Here is a 19,433-nt window from a genome sequence, read left to right as displayed (position 1 = left end):
CGGATGGGCTCCAAAATTGGCAGCCCTCCTCACCATTTTGAATTTTCTAATGAATTCCTATCAAAGTTTTTTAACAGTCTGACCAATTGCAACATGTCCCAAAGCCAAGTATGTGTTGCCTGCATGTGAACCGCGGCAGGTAGGAACCTCAATTCTTTTCCGAGATACTGTAAAGGGTGGATGTAAAGGATGGAGGCAACTCCACCCCTGACTTTAGCAGGTGAGGCTGCTGACAGGCATTTCGCTCGCAGATCTTTGATGTGTGTGAACCTTATCAGGTGTATTGCTCAGCATAGTGTCAGCAAGATTGTTGACATTGTAAGTTAACATCACTGTAGCATTGGTGTTGAGTCCAATACGGGCATTGTGTATTCTCTTGGAGATACCTCCTCCAGAGAGGAAGCCAGCTGATCAGGCAAAGGCAACACATGGAGGATGGAGGACAATCTGATGAGGAACAAAGAATTACTGAGGACACCTCCTATAATGATGTGTGAGAGAAAACATGTCAAAGAGTCAAGGAGAGAATATTCATGGCTTCGGCAGTGTAACACCTAGTCATGTAAAGCTGTACATGGTTCAGCTGTACTTTATAAACCAGCAAAGTTTAGACATACCAGCATCTCAGCAATGATTCCTCAGTTAAGCCAACCAACATGCAACAGCGACCTCCATCCATCCAGGTTGCCTTGGACAGGTTGGGAGGGTTCCTCTTTCTCTCAGCAGGCGTGGGCTTCTCACTTACAGCCTGGAGGAAGATTCACAGGGAGTCATTGTCAAACTATTGGGCCATTCTGCATCTTTTGCCCTCGCCATCACCTGGTTCTATTCTCCTGACCATCCCTGGAGATATATGGAGAGTTAGCTGCCTGATGTCCCATATCTCCGTACGTAGTTTATATTTGTCAAGGTTACCGCTCCTCTGCATTCCAAAATTATTTGTTCACTGCCAAGGTTTGGCGGGCTTCCCAACATTAAAACCAATCATTCACCTTTTGCAATATCTGCATTATAATCACAGAAAGAAATTTACTCTCTGCAAACTATGAGCCCTTGTGAACCTAACACAGTCCTGTTCCAGGGGTCCCTTTCATTGAGTGGCTGTCAGCTCGTGGGTGATCCACCACCTCTGTGCCGAGACTCCCACACTCATCGAATCATTGAGTACAAAGTCACTATCTACTAACACTGTAGGACAGTATCCCAGCCTATAGACGTTAATTGGCTAATTTGTGTACTATGTGGCTTATTTTACTGGTAGGGGCAAGAGAAGAAGAGCCACCAATTGGAACGGACTCCTGCCAACCAACAAGGTACATAAAATGCAGCTGCATGAGACTGCTTAACAGACTGTCAGATAGCAACTGCAGTATGTATCTTGTACAAACATCAATGTGTGCTGGATGATCCCCTGTTGTCGATGTGCCAGCAGTATTGAAAAATTCCAACAGCTGTCAGTTTAAATACCAATTTTTGAGACAAACAGGGCATAATGACCTTTTCTGCTTTTGATGGAGCATTTTGTCCCACTTTTACTTCCACTTTTTCCAAACCTTTCTCGAAAAGTGCTCTTTCAAACAGTCAAAATAATAGGACCAAGAACAATGGCCCATTCTCAGGCATAGGTATTATTCAGACAGAGAGTTTTGTGTCAGTACTTGTTATGCTGATATGCAGAAGCAATTGTGTAAATAGTAATATAAACGATCTCCAATCAGCAGGTGGCAGTGCTGAAGTACCACATGACTCTATACTTCGAGGAGTGGGGAGAGAGTTTCATACTTGCAGTAGCTGGAAGATAATTTATCATAATTAGTAGTTTGTAATATATTACTCATGGTTATCTGAACCATGCATTTATTTCATAATAAACATATAATTAACGAGTCAAGAAAGAGACGTTCTATTGTGCATGACTCCTACCGGCCAAGCACCCGTATGTAACACTTGCATGTTTATGTTACTTTAATAGGCCTAGTACTTCCACCATCTCAAACTCAGTCCTCATGCCCAGAAGCAGCAAGTGTCACTATATTAAGGGCCTTCTGTATGCAGTCCAGCAGTAGCTGGGTGGCCGATAAGCCCTATTCCTGGTTCTGGCCATATTTACAGTGCTACTGGGCGCAATGTAACTAAACTAAAACAGAATCCCTTCTGGGCAGGAGCAGTGGGGATGCCGGCCATCGAACGGTACTTGTTTGTTTCCGTGCCCCGATGGGGAACACGCCCCCCCCCTCCCCCTCCCCCTCCCCCTCCCCTCCCCGCCCCCAGGCCGCACTTAGCATCATTTCCTAAACTGAGGACCTCCACAGCACAGGGAAGGATGGAGTGTCACTTTTAAATGGCCTCCCGATCGCCAGACCTCCTGAAGTGTCCCCCTGACCTCCCACTCACCTACAAGGGTCCACGGTGCCACCCTGCAGCCCACCTCATACAGGTAGGGCACCCCAGGACTGGCACGGGCAAAATACCACCCGGGCACGTTGACAATGTCAGCCTGGCAGTGCCCCTGCCAACTTGGCAGTGCCAAGGTGCCCAGGTGGCACCTGCAGTGCCAGTGTACCACCCTGCCTGAGGCCGATCACCCAGGGGCCTCTGGTCACCTGGGAGACCCCTCCAAGTGCCTTAAGACACAAGGAACAACACATGGTGTCTTAATAAAGCTCGTAGTCTCAAAGTTGGAGAAGATGCTTTATTGTGAATTTGTTCTGTCTTCAGAGCTTAACTTACAGCTACCTCAAATGCTGCCTACCTGTGTGTCTTGCTCCCAGTTCTCCCTTCTGTGAGGTGTGTCCTCACTTCCTGTCCCCCTGTATTTATAGCTCTCCCGTGCTCCCTCTAGTGCTTGCTCAGTTGTATTGCATCTACAATCACCACACACTGATAAATAAACTCCACGGTGACACTGGGTGTAATTCTCAGAGCCCATTCGCCAATGGCTAAATCCTGTTTTGGTTGCAAACTCTCGCAGTGGGCCATTTGCGCTGGCAAAAATTCCGATAACGATTCACAGGCCCTCCCCGCTGCCACAATCAGGTTCACGCCTAGGAAGGGCGCAAACCTGATTTGAGTGAATTTGAATCCATTTTAACATCATCAGCAATGTTAATTCAGATGCAGACATGGTGGGCACTGTAGATGTACTATGGTACTATGGACATCATTCAATCACCTTATCCCCAAGAGCCAATTCACACAGACGCGAATTACTACTTTTAAAAGTGGGAACCAGACGCCATGGTCTCCGAGAGGGAGAAAGGAGGTGAGTACCACTCTCCACGTAGTCCCAGGATGTACCAGTGAACATTTTGGGTGCCTCTCCCAGGATGGGTCATGGTTGGTGAGGCCCACAGTGCCACTCAAATGTAATTGAGTGGTGCATTGGCCTATTAATGATGTGCTTCTGCTGCCTTGACAGATCTGATGGGGCCCTTAAGTACCGACCCCCGGGTATCTCCCGCATGGTCTTTGTGTGCCATTCCATCTACACCATAGCGCAGCAGCGGGGCATATTTGAGTGAAGGTTAGGGCCACATCACTTTGTTCCGTTACTCCAGTGCAAAAGGGGCTAGGTTTAGGGTTCATTGAATAGCAGCACATCCAGGATGTCTGTTACTGTTGGTGTGAATAGGCTTTACCATTCGCCTTGCATTGAGGGTCTGTGGGAAAATCAGTTGCTGAGGAACCCAGTGGGAGAAGGGTTAATGCATTAAGGTTGTGAGGCAGGAGTGAGATACAAAAGCCTCAAGTTCATTTGGTGCTGGAGACCCACCATTGCACCATTGTCTGCATTACGAGGGCGGCACGGTGGTATAGTGGTTAGCACTGCTGCTTCACAGCGCCAGGGACCCGGGCTCAATTCCGGCCTTGGGTGACTGTGTGGCGTTTGTACCTTTTCCCTGTGCCTGTGTGGGTTTCCTCCGGGTGCTCCGGTCTACTCCCACAGTCCAAATGTGTGCAGTTAGGTGGATTCATCATGCTAAAATTGCCCCTTAGTGTCCAAGGATGCACTGGTTAGGTAGGGTTATGGGGATAGGGCAGGGGACTGGGCCTAGGGAGGTTTCTCTTTCAGAAGGTTGATGCAGACTCGATGGGCTGAATTGCTTCCCTCCGTACTCTATGACAGTGCTTCTCAAACTATCTGATGTGGTGTACCGGCAGTTTTTTTTTCAATGTGCCAGGGACCGGTGAGCGAAACAAGCCAATCCAGCTGGGGGTTCGGGGGGGGGGGGGGGGGGGGGTGTGAACCCCAGAAATTTTTTTGAGATATATCTTATTGCAGGGGCAAGGGCAATTATATTACATTATATTATATTATTGCAAATATAATGGATAATAAAAGTAAGTTGACATATGTTTTTATTTTATATTGATTTTGGGACTCACTTAACACAGGGTGGAGAAGTGGCTGGGGGGTGGGGAGTGCGAGAGAGAGAGAGAGAAAGGGAGGAGGACACAGAATAAGAGAGGGAGGGGAATGGATAAGTGGGGGAGGGGGATCACCCCCCCCCCCCCCCCGCTCCACACGGCCCAAGGACGGAACCCCCCCCCGCTCAGCACGGCCCGAGGACGCAACCCCCCCTCAGCACGGCCTGAGGACGCAACCCCCCCAGCACAGCCCGAGGACGCAACCCTCCCTCAGCACGGCCTGAGGACGCAACCCCCCCCCCCCCAGCTCAGCACTCGCCTTTGCGCTGTATCAAGTGTGAAAGTGTTTCTTTTCTGGGAGTACTCCACGTACCGGCAGACGACGGCTCGCGTACCAGCACCAGTACGCGTACCACACTTTGAGAAGCACTGCTCTATGATGATGTTGAAGCCCACAACAATGATCCTCTGTGTCTGCACAATGCTCTAGAAGCCTTCATCCATGGTCCTCTGAGACTGATCCATGCCTTGGTGTTCGTCAGTCATGTATCTGGCTTTGCACTGAGGTCACCATCCTTGCAGAGTTGGCCTGGGTGCCACACAACGCCTACAACATCTCCTGTGACCGAAGACTCTGGGACCCCTCCAAATGGCTTTGCAGTTGTGGGAATGTTGCTGACAATCCCTCCTGGTATTGGCGCTCAGCCAAAACACCATTCACTGCAGCGGGTGTTGGAACCAACAATTCTACGGACACGTGCTTGTAGGATTAGAATAGCGGTTTTAATATACCTACAACAGAGCCAGCCTGTTCACTTTCGGTGAACTGGCTGGCTGACCCTGTGGCACGGATCTTTATACAGCAGCTCCAGGGGGAGGAGTCCTGGGTGGAGCCAAGGGATGAGCCCAGTATAAACTCTTGAGTACTCCCAGAGCTACTCCCCCTGGTGGTCAGGTAGTGCAACTGCACTTATAATATTGAAACATATATACAGATTATAATACCGTGTGAATCTCATTCACCACAGCGGGAACAGAGAATCCCACCCTGAGAGGCAGGAGGCCTTTGAGAAGTTAAAGAAAGTGACACCTAAAGGTTCTGTAGCACAAACAACCGTCCTCTTTCTTCCTGACAGGTCAATATGCAAAATCGAATTATCATTTTTATCCCACAAGGTGGTGCTGTCTAACTTTCTATTCCAGTTCTGCAATGCCCACATTCCCCAGCTGTCATTTAAAGATAAGGGTGTGGGGTGGGGGGATGGTTCTAATTGACTGCTTGCTCACAAAACATTTTGACCAGTTGTCCGGGTTCTAGCATTGTGTAAAACCGCTTTCAGCCTTGCTTTTGTGAGTCAATAGCAGAAGTTTTTGTTTTGTTGATTCATAGATTTGCAGAACTGAATTGTAGGCAGTTCTGGATGTATCATCAAACCTATTTTTAATCACATCTGTAAAAAGAGGAAGAAAAAAAGGAAGAAACCTTTCCACCCAGATGGCGGTGGAAGTCTGGAATTCACTGCCTGACAAGGGTGAAAGAGTCAAAATCTCTCATAACATTTAAGTAGTATTTAGATAAACACTCGCGCTGCCGGAACCTCCAGGGCTATGGGCCAAGCATTGGAAAATGGGATTAGTGTAGTCAGATCTTCGTTGAAGGGCGCTGACACAATGGGCCGAATGGCCTTCTTCTGTGCTGTAAACGTCTGTTAATGTAATCCATCTACAAAAAAGAATGTTTGGCAGAATTACTTTTAGTTTTGGAGCCCTGCGCAATTAGCTTTCTTATCAGGCAAACTTGGGTTGGATTTTACACTCCTCTGTGGATGGGTTTGAAGGTGAAGGGAGCACCTAAATTCCTGCTGCCTAAATGCCTGCTCCTGTCCTGTTTGAAGTTTTACAGGTGAAGGGGGGAGGAGGTATTGGGTGGTCGAATCCACTCAGGTTGGGCCTCGAGGCCCTTACGTAGTCAGTCAATCATAGATTATCATAGAATTTACAGTGCAGAAGGAGGCCATTCGGCCCATCGAGTCTGCACCGGCTCTTGGAAAGAGCACCCTACCCAAGGTTAACACCTGCACCCTATCCCCATAACCCAGTAACCCCACCCAACACTAAGGGCAATTTTGGACACTAAGGGCAATTTATCATGGCCAATCCACCTAACCTGCACATCTTTGGACTGTGGGAGGAAACCGGAGCACCCGGAGGAAACCCATGCACACACGGGGAGGATGTGCAGACTCCGCACAGACAGTGACCCAAGCCGGAATCGAACCTGGGACCCAGGAGCTGTGAAGCAATTGTGCTATCCACAATGCTACCGTGCTGCCCATTACCAAAGCTCTGTTGGTAATTTTTCCATGACTCATTTCTTGCAGCTTTAGTTGGTGATCTCCTTTGCAGGTCCCCTGGGCCCGTTGGAAGCACCACCCACCTCTCCCATTCCCCCTGTCAGTTATCACCTATTTAACTGTTCCCCCTCCCGCTCTCTTTACTCTGACCTGAATCCCCTCACTGATGTAGTACCTTTGCAGGACAAAAGAGACTGTATGCATATAGAACTCAAGCACTCAACAGAACTGGTTTATTTTGGTTGGAACTTAAGCACTCAACAGCCTTTTCCCGCATATTGTAATACCTTTTTAGCATTTTCTAAACAGCATTGATTTTCTCTCTCCAACGTGAATTTCAATAAAAATAAATAAATAATTGCTTATTGTCACAAGTAGGCTTCAATGAAGTTACTGTGAAAACCCCGTTGCCACATTCCAGCACCTGTTGGGGGAGGCCGGTATGGGAATTGAACCCATGCTGCTGGCATTGTTCTGCATTGCAAGCCAGCTATTTAGTACACTGTGCTAAACCAGCCCCTAAGGACGTCTGAACACTTTGACTTCTAAACAGTCATGGCTGCCATGTTGTGCCATGTTGACATTCTTAAGCTGTTAGCATGGTGTCTTGTGCACTGCATTACCTATGTAATTGTTCAGAAAGAACCAAGGTAAGGACCCTCAGCATGAGGTAAACTAAAAGGCTGACCTCAAGCAGGGTGATGAAAAGAGGAGGTGGCAACCATTCTGATGTTTGGAGTACCTGTCCTGTACGCATTGGTCAGAATAGTTAGTTGATTGAAACTGGGTAAACAACCAACCCAGAAGAAGGGTATATATATATATATATATTGGTGTTATCCTGGTGGGGGCTGAGGTACCAGTGAGGTGGGCAGTGCTCATTGGGCAGCTGGCTTCTTCAAATGGAAGATGGACCGGAGAAGGACTGAGGGAAGAGTTTCCTAATACTTTGAAGAGAGAGAAGAATGCTGTTATCACAACTTGTTAAGGGTTGGATATGTTTTCTGTCTAATTTGTGAATATATCATATCTAAACTGTTTGTTTCTTAATAATCCATCTTAAAATTCCTTCTGACTAGTTAACTGCCTATTTAGGTATCTGTGGCCCCTCAAAACCCTTAAATTCTTACTGTTTCCTATTCCGTAGCGGAACTTTCTCAAGCCAAACTTTCAGAGCTTGGGGAAGGACCTTGACCCATCTGGGCTGAGCCTGAGGAGAAGTTTTCTCCAACAAGGACTAACTCTGCTCGTTACCTTCAATTAAAATTTCCATTTCATCGGTCACAACTGTCTAATTCGGACCTGAACTGGTTTTATGCACAACTTGTGTTGGAGTAAGAATTGGTACTTTATTCGGACCCCAACTACCCAATTCAATAAATTAATTTCATTCTTCACAACTTCCATCTTTTTCGGGAACCTCTGAAAGAAAAACATGATCTAAATGTACAAGCCTTACTTTTCACTGGCAAACATCTTGAACAAGTACATGCGAGGCTCACCTATTTCCACAATTCTTCCGGTAACTACTCCAGTGGCTAGCACTGCTGCCTCACGGCGCCGAGGTCCCGGGCTCAATCCCGGCTCTGGGTCACTGTCCATGTGGAGTTTGCACTTTCTCCCTATGTTTGCGTGGGTTTCGCCCCAACACAAAGGTGTGCAGGGTGGGTGAATTGGCCACGCTAAATTGCCCCTTAATTGAAAATTGGCCCCGTCACTGGTGATGATGTTCTTTCCCCCTTAACCTTCTAGTTCAACTTCAGATTTGGTTCCCTGGTTCTACCCCTATCATGACTCTCTGCCTGGATTGTTGCTCTTCTACTGACTGTGTCAACTGTGGCCTTTGCAATGAACACCTCATTCTGTGCTGTCTTCTAAGAAACAATTCAGCTGGTGTTCTGACGGTAACACAGTGGGGGTGTGTTATGGCAAGTAAGCAAAAAATTTACCAGTTTGTGATTCAATGACAACCAACGTTTCTTTCAACATTCATTTAAAAGCACAGTTAACAATTTGTACTGTCCACAATGCTGCTCCAATTGAAGCAGGATGATACGATGGAACTCTGTGTTTAATCCCATTCATTCTCATGAAATTTGAAAACTTTTCTTTTTTCTTATAAATTTAAAGTACCCAATTCATTTTTTTCAATTAAGGGGCAATTTAGCGTGGCCAATTCACGTACCCTGCACACCTTTGTGTTGGGGCGAAACCCGCGCAAACATGGGGAGAAAGTGCAAACTCCACATGGACAGTGACCCAGAGCCGGGATTGAACCCGGGACCTCGGTGTCGTGAGGCAGCAGTGCTAACCACTGGACCACCGTGCTGCCCTTGAAAACTCTTCTAAACAAGACTGAGATCCGTCTTTAGACACAATTTCCTCGGAGAACCCATAAGCAGCAAGCAAACTGGATTTTGCTCATTATTCGGTTCATTGGACAAACCCACTTTGAATGGTTATCTATCACAGAGACTATCTACTGTTCTTTAAATTCTTTAAATTCCGCAGAATCCATGGGCAGCCCCTACCATACTCGAGCTGCCAATGTCCGTAGCTTCAAAGTTAATGATGTCGGCTGCTTCTATTTCCTTATCTAACCCTGATCACCAAAGATAGCTTTGTGCCAGTCTCTTTGTCAAGCTCCTCACTGAATGTTGATCATGAAGATTGCATAGCAACAGCAATCTGTACCTTGTAGGCATTACAACCCTGACTGCCCACATAACACAACACGTACAAACTGACAACTCGTTATTTGTAACTAATGACCTGATTTCTAAATCCAGTATCTGTGTTGGCCACCCGTGTGCAATATAGTCGTAAACTCTTGCGAATACAGAGCTCCGAGTTGTTCTGCCAATGTCAGCTGCTGTGACGGGAAACGTATCTACATGTGAAAAGAGAAAGACATCCTCCCCGTGGGGCTATACGTCTGATGGGGATGGTAATCTAGACATTGCACAGATCTTCCGATTGTCTGTACTTAATGTCGTATTGATAAGCAGACAAAATCAAAGCCCGACTCTGCATTTGGGCTGCAGCGAAATGGGTGTTAGAGACTTTGGATTCAAAATAGCCATTGCAGACTGTGATATCTGTGAAGGACAAAAGAGACTGTATACATGTAAGTCAAGTATCCAACAGAACGGGCAGCACGGTGGCCTAGTGGTTAGCACTGCTGCCTCACGGCGCCAAGGTCCCAGGTTCGATCCCAGCTCTGGGTCACTGTTGGTGTGGAGTTTGCACATTCTTCCCGTGTCTGCGTGGGTTTCACCCCCACAACCCAAAGATGTGCAGAGTAGGTGGATTGGCCATGCTAAATTGCCCCTTAATTGGAAAAAAAATAATTGGGTAATCTAAATTTTTTTTTAAAGTATCCAACAGAACTAGTTTATTCCCATTTGATTTTTATACACATATAAATGGTCACAAGAGGGTGATATTACAGCTAAGACTCTCAAACCCAGCCTTATGTGGGCTCCTCAGCATAATGGGACTGCCTGTAGACCCAGAAGTGGCTACCACTCTTGGCAATTGGTTAGCAGCTCTGTAAGGTGGGACTTCCTCCTGATAAAGGGACAGAAGTCTCACATTTAAGCAATTAACACAGCTCCCAGTGTTAAATTACTGCCATGCAGTCGGGATTGTGGGTGGGTTCCCCCTGACTATTTATAGCTGAAGGCGAGAGCACTGCGGTGCGCCATTAAATCTAGCCCCATGTTACAGGTGATACAGGAACTAAAATAGCTGAGACAAAAATGAAATTGTTGAAACTCTGATATTGTCAATCCTAAGTGCCCAGTGCTAATAAAATGTTTTCCTCTCTAAACTGATGTTTGTAAAATAATTTGCAACATATATAACTGAAGAAAGTATGCCCTCAGTTTAATAAAATCTTATTAGTGAATTGGAGAAAAATTTCCTTGCAGTATTTTTTTAAACTTCCATTATAACTCACTTGGCTCTCTGCAATGTAGTTCTGTCTTTTTTATCTTTTATATTTCCTTATGACTTTTGATCTCACAGTTGTTATGTTCTGCCTTGGATTTCTGCTCTTTTTCTAGATTTTGATATCCGAACAAATTTCCTTTAGCATTTGTCCTATTCCCTGTAACCTGCTGTAAAGTTTTCCATAATTGTTGCTGCAATTCATAGGATATAGGTGTGTTCACTTTGCATCCTGAGACAATGAAGAACAATGCATCTCTAAAATTCTTCAAAACAAATCCACATTCTGCATTGTTTTTCAGTAGCATGATATTTTAATAAATACAAATAAGAGTATAACCTGGTAACAGCGCCACACAATTCTCTTTTACAGGTATATCCTTTACAAAAAAATCTGCTTGTTAAATATTGATGAAAGTGCTAACTACAATGAAGTGCACATTCAGTATCAATCCTCTCAAGTGGATGTAAAAGAGCCACTGGCATTATTCCAAGAAGATTAGAGGAGTTGTCTTGGTTCCCTCGCCAATATTTTTCTCCCTTTCAACATCAATAAAAATCGATTATCAGATCATTCATTCCATTGTTATTTGTGGGACCTTGCTGAGAACAATAACTGCCGTTCTTCCTTGTTATAACAAGGGCAGCATGGTAGCATGGTGGTTAGCATAAATGCTTCACAGCTCCAGGGTCCCAGGTTCGATTCCCGGCTGGGTCACTGTCTGTGCGGAGTCTGCACGTCCTCCCCGTGTGTGCGTGGGTTTCCTCCGGGTGCTCCGGTTTCCTCCCACAGTCCAAAGATGTGCGGGTTAGGTGGATTGGCCATGCTAAATTGCCCGTAGTGTCCTAAAAAGTAAGGTTAAGGGGGGGGTTGTTGGGTTACGGGTATAGGGTGGATACGTGGGTTTGAGTAGGGTGATCATTGCTCGGCACAACATTGAGGGCTGAAGGGCCTGTTCTGTGCTGTTCTATGTATCTATATAATAGTGACTGGACAATATTGACTCGAGAGCACGCTGTGAGTCCTTGGGCCATGAATGATGCTTTGAAAATGTAGGCATTTTTTCAATCTCCGAGTTCTAACAGAAGATGTAAAAACAGAAGTGCTCTCGGAAGATATACAAACAGAAGTGCTCACAGAAAATATAAAAGCAATTAAAAATAAATTTAGAGTACCCAATTCATTTCTTCCCAATTAAGGGGCAATTTAGCGCAGCCAATCCACCTAGCCTGCACATCTTTGGGTTGTAGGGGTCAAACCCATGCAAACATGGGGAGAATGTGCAAACTCCACACGGACAGTGGACCAGGGCTGGGATTCGAACCCAGGTCCTCAGCGCTGCAAGGCAGCACTGTGCCACCGTGCTGTCGATTAAAAACAAATCTTATCTTATTGCTGTTTGTGGGAGTTTGCTGCACACAAATTGCATTTCCTCCAATAATGCCTACATTTCAAAAGTTCCGTGTTGATTGTGAAGTGCTTTAGGGGGTTCTAGGGCTGTGACAAGCACAATATAGATGCATTTTTCCATCTCTTTCTTGCATTTTATAAATATACTGTAAAGACTTGGCATGGTAGTATTTGTGTCTCAGCCACCCCACTATTCTGAAAGTAATTTTGTTGCTTTTAAACTTGGATTTTAGTCTTTTTTTTTCTAATTTCTTTTGGGCTGTCGTGTTTGATTTGACTGAATTGGGAGAAGGGGGCAAAGTAAAGTTAGCAGCTGTGTACTAATGTGTACTATAATGCTCAAGTCCAACAGTTTACAGGTTGAGAATCACTTTCTTGTCCTCCCTGGCCTGGTAACAATTTAAGCTCCTCGAGGAGCTTAAGAGGCCACTAATTAGAGGCGGGAAATGTTCCCAACTCACCCATTCTGCCCTCATTTTGAAAATTCCAACCTGTCCCACAGGTGTCTGAGCACGGACATGCCATTATGGAGCATTATTTTCAATTCATTCCTGCTCCTGTTTCAGCACCTAAAACCCCCAAATCAGTTGAACCCAAACCTTTTCCAAACGAATAACATCATTCTCAGAGAGCATCACAGGAACATTAAGAATAGGAGTCGGAAATGTAACCCCTTGAGAATGTTCTGCTATTGAAATAGATAATGCCGATCTTGTGCTCAGGCTAAATGTCTTATTTCAGAACTGCAGATTTTGAAAAAAAGTTATCCTTTTTTTCTTTAGTTCCATCGTTTTATAATGTATGATTAAAATGAAGCACCATCAGAGACTGAGTGACACCAATTATGAAGATAAGTATATGATAAAGCCCCGAAACGCAATTTAAATGGGTCACCACTTGCTTCAAGTGCTCCAGTAGACCTGGGACAGATTGCAGTGGCCACAGCGTTAGTGGGAGTATGTAAGTGCCAACATTTTGGGGGCATTTGAGCCCGGTTTCTGTCAGGCCTACCCCTTCCAGTCAGATATTTGGTATCACACACTCCTTTCAGTATTAATGCCAGAATTGTGAGAGGAAGGGGGTGAATAATCAAATTTAATATTCTAATGTCGGTGTCAAGTCAGGTCTGATCACTGATAGGTTGCGGGACTTACATTTGTGAAATCAATAGGAGAATGAGGGGCTACCCGGCCAATTTTTCTGTTTGTGAGGGATGGGCAAAAAAAAGCTTCCATTGCCAAATCTATTTTGAAAAATTTCTTAGCAGCAAGCGAGAAAAAAACTCCTATTTTCGAGAAATTCACTAGAGCCATTCAAAAGGAAAAACGCCTTCAGATTTCCAACAATGTCAGCAACGGCGGCCAAACTAACAAAATGCTCAGTTTGTAATACTGCAGTGTGAGTGTGTGTGTGTGTGTGTGGGGGGGGGGGGGGGGGGGGGGGGGGGGGGCAGGGAGGCAGGGTTTGAGTGCTATCACTCAGAAAGTGCTATTGCTCCTCAGTTAAAATCTAATCTTTAATCTTATTTCCTTGCCAACACAGCACAATGTTGTGAATTATGCAGAAATGCATGATTGCCTAGTTCTCATGTTGTGCACCACAGCTCTTTCTCTACATACAACAGCAAAAAAGCTAATCAAACACACAGCTTTTCAAATGTTCCATTCAGATTTCGCAGTAATTATACCCAGGGTAAGGCCGTGGGGACCCGGGTTTGAACTAACTCATTGCAGAGAGTGGAATTTTAATTCAATAAAATATCTGGAATTAAAAGTCAAATGATGACCATGAAACCATTGTCGAATGTTGCAAAACTCCATCTGGTTCACGAATGTCCTTTAGGGAAGGAAATCTGCCTTCCTTACTGGTCTGGCCTATATGCAACTCCAGATCCACAGAGATGTGGTTGATTCTCAAATGCCCTCTGAAGTGGCACAGCAAGCCACTCAGTTGTATCAAACCACTAAAAAGTCTCAATGGAATGAAACCAGACAGATCACTGAGCATCGTCCTGGGTATCAGAAACGACAATGGCAAATCCTGCCCTGTCAACCCTGCCAATTCCTACTTACTGACATCTCGGCACTTGTGCCAAAATTGGGAGAGCTGTTTCACAAACTAGTCAAGCAACAGCCTGACACAGACATCTTCATAGAATCATACTTTCAAGATAATGTCCCAGACATCACCATCACAGTCCCTGGATATGTCCTGTCCCACCCGCAGGACAGACCCAGCAGAGGTGGCAGCACGGTGGTATACAGTCAGGAGGGAGTTGCTCTGGCGGTCCTCAAAATTGATCCTGCACCCCATGAAGCCTCATGGCTTCCGATCGATCATGGGCAAGGAAACTTACTGCTGATTATCGCATACAATTTACCGCCACTGCCCACCTCTTCAGTTGTTGAATCAGTTTCCCTCCAAGATTCTCCACCAGTTGGAGTAATACATAGCATATCAGAGGATCCACATTGGGGCAGCATGGCGGCAGAGTGGTAAGCACTGCTGCCTCACAATGTCAGGTCTGATTCCGACCTCAGGTGTCTGTGTGGAGCTTGCGCATTCTCCCTGAGTCTGTGTGGATTTCCTCTGGGTGCTCTAGTTACCTCCCACAGTCCAAAGATGTGCAGGTTAGGTGGCTTGGCTAAATTGCCCCTTAAGGTGGGATGCAGGAAAAGGGTGAGGGATTGGGCTTAGATAGGGTGGCCAATGGAAGGGTCAATGCAGACTCGATGGGCTGAATAGTCTCATTCTGCTCTGCAGGGGTTCTATGACAGGAATCTGATTGTTGTTGAAGATCAGTCATCTCAGCTCCTGGACATCACTGCAGGAATTGCTCAGGGTAATGTTCCAGGCTCAGCCATCTTCACCTGCTTCACCAATGACCTTCCTTCCATCTTAATGTCAGAAGTGGGACTATTCACTGATGATTGTATAATGTTCAGCACCATTCACGACTCCTGAATTACTGAAGCAGTCCATTTCCAAATGCAGAAGATTTGGGCACTAACGAGTCCTCGGCTGAGAACTGGTAAGTGGCTTTTGCACCACACAAGTGCAAGACAATGACCATCGCCAACAAGTGAGAATCTATGCATTGCCCCTTTGCATTAAATAGCACTAGCATTGCTGAATCCCCACTATCAACATAACTGGCCAGAAACTGAACTGGACGAAGCATACACTGTGGCTACAAGAGCAGGAGAGAGGCAAGGAATGTTGCGGCAAGTAACTCATCTCCTGCCTCCTCAAAGCTTGTCCACCATCTCTACAAGACACAAAGCAAGGGGTGTGATGGAATACTCTCCACAAACATTCAATCCCTCCACTACCAATGCACAGTGGTAGAAGTGTGCAATCTACAGAGCGGCATGGGAGCACTGTAGCTTCACAGCACCAGGGACCCAGGTGTGATTCCAGCCTTGGATGACTATGCACAGTTTTTTCCCACCCACAGTCCAAAGATGTGTAGGTTATGTGGATTGGCCATGATCAATGCACGGGGTTAAAGGAATAGATGGGGAAGTGAGCTTAGGTACAGTGGTCTTTCAGACGGTCAGTGCAGACTCGATGGGCTGAATGGCCTCATTCTGCACTGTAGGGATTCTATGGAAGATGCACTGCAGGAACTCACCAAGACTTCTTAGACAGAACATTCCAAACTCACAACCACTATCATTTAGAAGGTCAAGTGCAGCAGATACACATGGGAGCACCACAACCTGGAAATTCCTCTCCAAGCCACACACCATCCGTGCTTGGAAATCTATTGCCATTCCTTCAGTGCAGCTGGGTCAAAATCCTGCAGCTCTCTCCCTATCACTGCACCACAGCGACTACAACGGTTCAAGAGGACAGCTCACTACCATTTTCTCGCGGGAAGTTAGTGATGGGTAATAAATGCATCCCAGCCAGCGAAGCCCACATCCCACGCATTAATAACAAAAAAATACTGCCCTGCTAAAGGCTTCCAGTGCAGCTCTTCATGAATTGGCCATCTTTTGGAACATGGTTACTAGTGCTTACAGGTTAAATAAGATGGTGGTTTACCTATGACTTGAATAGATCAAATTTACTAAAGTTACACAGGTAAGGTGTCTCAAAACTGCTAACCTGGGGATTGAGTCCATGCTGGTTTGGATCTTGCTGGTTTTCACATTGGGCAGTTTGGATTGGGTGGGGTCACGGACTATTCTGGTGCGCAAAAGCTGATAACTAGTGCACATGCCACTGAGCCAATGCAGCACCTAGCCCAACAAGCCAGTGTTATTTTATTCAACTAATAAAAATTCATGCTTGGAAACTTTACAAAAATGTCTTTTCCAGATATCCCCGGTTTCCGGATAGCTGGATTTGAGACATTGTAGTTGTATATTAAGATTACGGACTTAGGGCAGCACGGTGGCGCAGTGGGTTAGCCCTGTAGCCTCACAGTGCCGAGGTCCCAGGTTCGATCCCGGCTGTGGGTCACTGTCCGTGTGGTTTGCACATTCTCCCCGTGTTTGCGTGGGTTTCGCCCCCACAACCCAAAGATGTGCAGGCTAGGTGGATTGGCCACGCTAAATTGCCCCTTAATTGGAAAAAATGAATTGGGTACTCTAAATTTTAAAAAAAAGATTACGGACTCTGAACTCAATGCATGCTTTCTCTTATGTTATTTGCCAATAATTAATTGCCACAGTGTTTTCTGACGTCTGAAGACAGAAAAGGGACAATGTAAATGCAAATACTTTCCTCTTTCTATCTTTCGCGTACCTGTCACGTTATAAAATTTGTTCAAATGGAAGTAACTTTGTTCTTTCTCTCCCCAAAGCATTAATTCCCAATTACTTACATTGTGAAATATTTACATGTTCTTTAACTGGCACTCCAGTGATGGATTTGCATAATTTACTTAATTTGCAAATGTTTTTATTCTCTGTTCTATGAAACATTTTCTTTCCTGCTTATATGTCTGACTTCCTGCGATGGATTTGTAGCTCTTGCTGAATGTGTCGGTGGTGTAGCACAGGAGTGGCTTGTCTTCCCACCGTGGGGTCCGCAGTAAGGTAGTCATTTGTCATGCTCCAGGCCTGACTCTCTCTGACCACAGTATCTGATCTCAGCATCACTATGTTATACCATCAACACTCCCCGATCTACGCAGTAGCATCAGGCCCGCCTCAGTGAAACTGAAAGAAACATCACCCTAAACAACATCTTTAGCACAGGAAATGTTATTGAAGAATTTAAGTTTCATGAAATGCTGTGTACACACACACACACACTCAATTTGCTGACAGGAGCTGTTACTCGTTTTTCCTTCGCAGCACTTTCTTCCCTGCTGGGTTGACAAGTTGATCTTTGAGCCATTCGGCAAGTTAATCTTAAGAAAGGGCAACACGGTGGTAGCACTGCAGTCTCACGGTGCTGAGGTCCCAGGTTTGATCCCAGCTCTGGGTCCGTGTGGGCTTTGCGCATTCTCCCCGTGTTTGCATGGGTTTCGCCCCCACAACCCAAAAGATGTGCAAGGTAGGTAGATTGAACATGCTAAATTTCCCCTTAATTGGAAAGAAAATGAATTGGGTATGTGGTGAATGTGATTCACACTATATACAGTTGCCAATATCACTCCATGTATATATGTTCGTTATCTACCCGTTGTAAGATCAATGCTGTATATAGTTGCCAATATAACTCCGTGTATATATGTTCACTATCCACCATTGTAAGTGCAGTTGCACTATCCGACCACCAGGGGGAGTCGATCTGGGAGTACGCGAGAGTTTGTACTGGGCTCCTCCCTTGGCTCCACCCAGGACTCCTCCTCCTGGGACCGATGTATAAAGATCAGTGCCTTAGAGCCAGCCTGCCAGTTCATCTGAAGTTCAACGACGAATAGGCTGGCTCTGTTGTAAGTGTATTAAAGCCTCTGTTCAGATCCAACTACACGTGTTCGCTGAATTGATGGTTCCATCAATTTAATACACTTAAGAAGCTGCCGAAGTAAAGCATGGAATCCGCTCTAAAACCAGGACGTCTAGAACTCGATCCGCAAGATGCAGAGGCGAAAGAAACCTTCTGCCACTGGCTGAAATGTTTTAAGGCCTACCTGGCCGAAATCAGCACCGCTGAAACTATGGAGGAACAAAAGCTCAGCCTACTGCACGCGAGGGTAAGCCACAGAATTTTGACACAACTAAATCTAGCCGGTTCCTACACCGCAGCGCTGGCGATTTTGGACAAAATGTATATTAGGCCTATGAACGAGGTCTTTGCCCGCCATGTGTTCACGACTCGCCCGCAATGGTCTACTGAAACTTTAGCTGAATTTGCACGCGAGTTGAACAATCTCTCAAATGACTGCAATTACCAGGCCGTAACCGCAGCCGAACATAGGGAGCTTGCTGTGCGGGATGTTTTTGTAGCGGGCCTTCGATCTAGCTATGTACGCCAGAGACTATTAGAAAATGGGGCCCAGGGCTTAGAGATTACCGTAGAGGCTGCTATCACAATGGAAGTTTCTTTCTGCAGCCTCAACTCGTTTCCTGCGGACACCGCTAACCCCGCATGGGCCCCCGACCTGAGGACCCCCCAAGCCTGTGCCGCAAGGTCCCCCAGCTATCGCGCTGCCACAGCCGGTCGCCCTACTGTCCCAGTCAACTACTCAAGCTATCCAGCTGCTCCAGCTAATTACTCAGCTCCCCCAGCCAGCTACTCAGCTCGCCAAACCAGTTATTCAACTGCTCCAGCCTGCCACTATTCAGCTCCCCAAACCAGTTATTCAACTGCTCCAGCCTGCCACTGCTGTGGACAAAGCCAGCACCCGCGGCAGCACTGCTCAGCCCGATCCACGACCTGCAGCAGCTGGGGGGCGAAAGGCCACTATGCTAGAGTGTGCCTCGGCAGAAGGGCCCCAGCCCTCAACACCCCAACAGTCCAAAACATCGCCCCCAGCACCAGCAGGCCCGCGGGGCCCGAAATGCTGCGGCCTAAGCTCAGGCCCTGCCCCCTCCCGCCACGTGCGATCCATGGGGGCCGCCATCTTGGCAAACCTCCACCATGCGACCGGCCACGTGCGATTCATGGGGGCCGCCATCTTCATCACCACCCTCCACGTGCGATCCACGGGCCCTAGCTCAAACAGCTCATCGGAGGAGTACAACTTCCCCGGGCAGTCACCACATGGCCCGCAACTCAGCGCAGTGTTCCTGCATCAAGCTCGCCAGAACGCAGCGGCATCTACTCGACAGGACGCCCGATCGGAAGAATTTGACTCCCCCAGGCACCCACCATGCGGCCCGCAACTCAACGCGGTCCCCCTCGACCAATCTCGCCCCAAGCATCTGAGAAATTTGTTGACGGAGGTC

General features: G+C 46.5%; 1 long non-coding RNA gene across 1 annotated transcript in view; it reads right to left on the bottom strand.

Moving 5' to 3' along the window:
• Window positions 1–745, bottom strand: part of LOC119952065 — a 55,423-nt gene extending 54,678 nt beyond the window's left edge. Inside the window, exon 1 of the long non-coding RNA XR_005457754.1 lies at window positions 618–745. This is a non-coding gene — a long non-coding RNA (uncharacterized LOC119952065). The remainder of the gene's footprint in view (window positions 1–617) is intronic.
• Window positions 746–19,433: the final 18,688 nt, after the last annotated feature.

The sequence above is a fragment of the Scyliorhinus canicula genome, chromosome 17 (genome assembly GCF_902713615.1).
Source record: "Scyliorhinus canicula chromosome 17, sScyCan1.1, whole genome shotgun sequence".
Lineage (NCBI taxonomy): Eukaryota > Metazoa > Chordata > Chondrichthyes > Carcharhiniformes > Scyliorhinidae > Scyliorhinus > Scyliorhinus canicula.
Note: the sequence above shows the minus strand (reverse complement) of the source record. Positions and strands in the feature narration are given on the sequence as shown.